The following is a 2,452-nucleotide window of genomic DNA, read 5'->3' as shown; positions in this document are numbered from 1 at the left end:
TATGAATAACAAAAGACACCTTCATCACTTACATCGCTCAGGAAATTCCAAGGGTTTTAGGAGCTCTGTGCTGGGAACTGGACGAAGACCAAATATATATATTTCTTACTATAAATCACAATATCACAGGCACATACGGGAGGGGGCAGGAACTGGTGGGAACCATTTTAGAGGCTGTCTGCCAGAGCCTCCTGTAGAATATTCACTAAACACTGATCCAGTTAAAACGGAAATTGATCATAACCACACCCTTAGAACCCGAAGTTCCTACCCAGGCCTCAGTGATGTGGCCTCAGGTGTCTCTCCAGTCTCACCTCCTTTAACTTCCCTTCCTCTATCACTTTACTTTAGCCACTTGTCCTTTGACAAAACCTGCTGCTCCCACCTGGGCCTGCTCCGCCTTGTTCCTCTGTCTAGTAAACTCTCCCGAGACATGTGCGTGACCCCCTTCCTCATTTCCTTTAGGACTCTGCTTAAATGTCACCAAATCAAAAATAACACACCCCCGCTTTTCTCTGCTTTTTTTCTCTTGATAATGCTTAGCGCCGCCTGACAGTTTGGTATGTATCTATTTGTTTGTTCTCTGCTTCCTCCACAATAAATTAATCTTTATCAGGACTGGAACTTTGCTTTGTGCACTGCTGTGTCCTCAGTGTCTAGGCACACAGGAGATGCCCGGTTATTGTTTATTGAATGAATGAATCTCATTTGAACTTCAACCTCTTTCTCAAGTTATATCGCATAACTAAAGACCTATCAGCTACGGGGAAGAAGAGTCAGAAATCAAACCCACGTTGGTCCCACTCTTCAAGATGCAAGAATATTGGCTGGTTTGCTTATTATTGTTGTTTTTCCTAAAAATGGTATTAACTACCACTAGTACTTAATAGTAGTTAATTGATCAGTCGCATCCTTCGTTTAGAGTGGATTCTAAGCCCTTCACACATATTATTTTTATTATACTCAAGGTATTTCTCTTAGGTAGTTTTAATTTTACTTTACACATAAGGAAACTGAAGCTAAGGAATTTGAAATAACTTTCCAAATTCACACAGTAAGTGGAGAAAGAGAATTGAAGTCCAGATCAAGCTGGCTTCAAAGCCCCTCTGTCTATACCAGCAGGTGGTGGTATGGAGGACTGAGCGCTAAGAACCAGGCAGGGGGAGGGGCCACTGGCGGTGGCATAGTCTCGGTAGGGTAGGTGATATGACCTTGAGGAACTGGCTCTCTGGGCTCCTGGAGGCGGACGAGGAGGAGGAGTTCTACCAGACAACTTCTGCGTGTTTCACAGAGGAATCTGGAGGTGTGGAACATCAAGGGCACAGTCAGACACAGAGGACAAGGACAAGGACCTTGGCTTTGACATCGATGAAGGGATCATCCAGTCACGGAGAAGCAGAAGAGCCAAGAAGGAAATGCCAAGTGGTCCCCAGAGCCTATAAGGGGCCTCCCAAGAGATTGAGGCCTTCAAAGGTCCCTGCCCTCTGGCAGCTCTCAGGACCACTACCACAGGAGGATGGCTCTGACAGTCCAAGTCACACGTTAGTCTACAGCTGAGCATACACGACAAACGTTCCTTCAGGTACTGGAGAGGCAGGGCCAGTCACGGTGGCCAAGGGGTCCTGCTGTGAGTGGCCATTGACCCAGGAGGGACTGCTCAGGGAGGCCACGATAACAGAGGAGCTCAACTCACCTTCACTGGAGACGTGTGAGTAGCTCGAGGCTGTGAGGAAGAATCAGGTTCAAGAGAAGCAGAAGTGCCCAGGGCCCATAATCACGTGTTACTCAGTGACAGCGCTGCTTGCTGGGGAGCTGGGCACCAAGGAAGAGGACGTTGGTGGAGGACTTCATCCTGCTCCCACTGCCTCGGCGTTGACTTCTGTGCTGAGACTGGATCCATCTTCCCCACTGCTCGCTGCTCATGTACCTTCATCACTTTTAGTGATGATGCCACATTTGAAGAATAGTCCTCCAAGGGTGGCCCCCAAAGGTCTGCCCAGTGGCCCATTGCCCAGCCCTATACTGGGATCCGGTTAGAGATATATCCTACGCCACTGCTGGAGCCTTCAAGATCATCCTTGAGTTCCACAAGAAGTGCATCAGCGCCCATGGACTGCCGCCACTGCCTCAGCCCTGGGCTCTGGCCTGCCACCTCCACCTGCCGCAGTCCCTGGCTCTGGGCTCCCAGCCTTTTGCCAGAAAATTGTCATCAAGTGAGGAGACGTCTAGTCCTTAGAAATCCGTTTCCTGCCCCGATTCGGGCCCCTTGACCGATGTTCCCCCTCTGCTACCTGCTTCTCTTCTTTGTCATCTCTGATCTTTGCCCAACCTGTTCTGTATCTCTTCCCCCATCATTTCTCCTAGTTCCTACTGGTTTTGTTTGTGTTTTTTAATCTAATAGAATAAAATGCCTCTCTCTCTTTCTCTCTCTCACTTCCTTACTCTCTCTTAT

At 48.4% G+C, this 2,452-nt stretch overlaps 1 pseudogene; it reads left to right on the top strand.

Moving 5' to 3' along the window:
* Window positions 1-1,206: 1,206 nt before the first annotated feature.
* LOC103554987 (vacuolar protein sorting-associated protein 72 homolog pseudogene) lies at window positions 1,207-2,217 on the top strand (annotated as a pseudogene).
* Window positions 2,218-2,452: the final 235 nt, after the last annotated feature.

This window comes from Equus przewalskii, chromosome 1 (genome assembly GCF_037783145.1).
Source record: "Equus przewalskii isolate Varuska chromosome 1, EquPr2, whole genome shotgun sequence".
In the NCBI taxonomy this organism is placed as follows: Eukaryota; Metazoa; Chordata; class Mammalia; order Perissodactyla; family Equidae; genus Equus; species Equus przewalskii.
The sequence above is the reverse complement of the archived record's forward strand: the minus strand, read 5'-3'. Positions and strand labels throughout refer to the sequence as shown.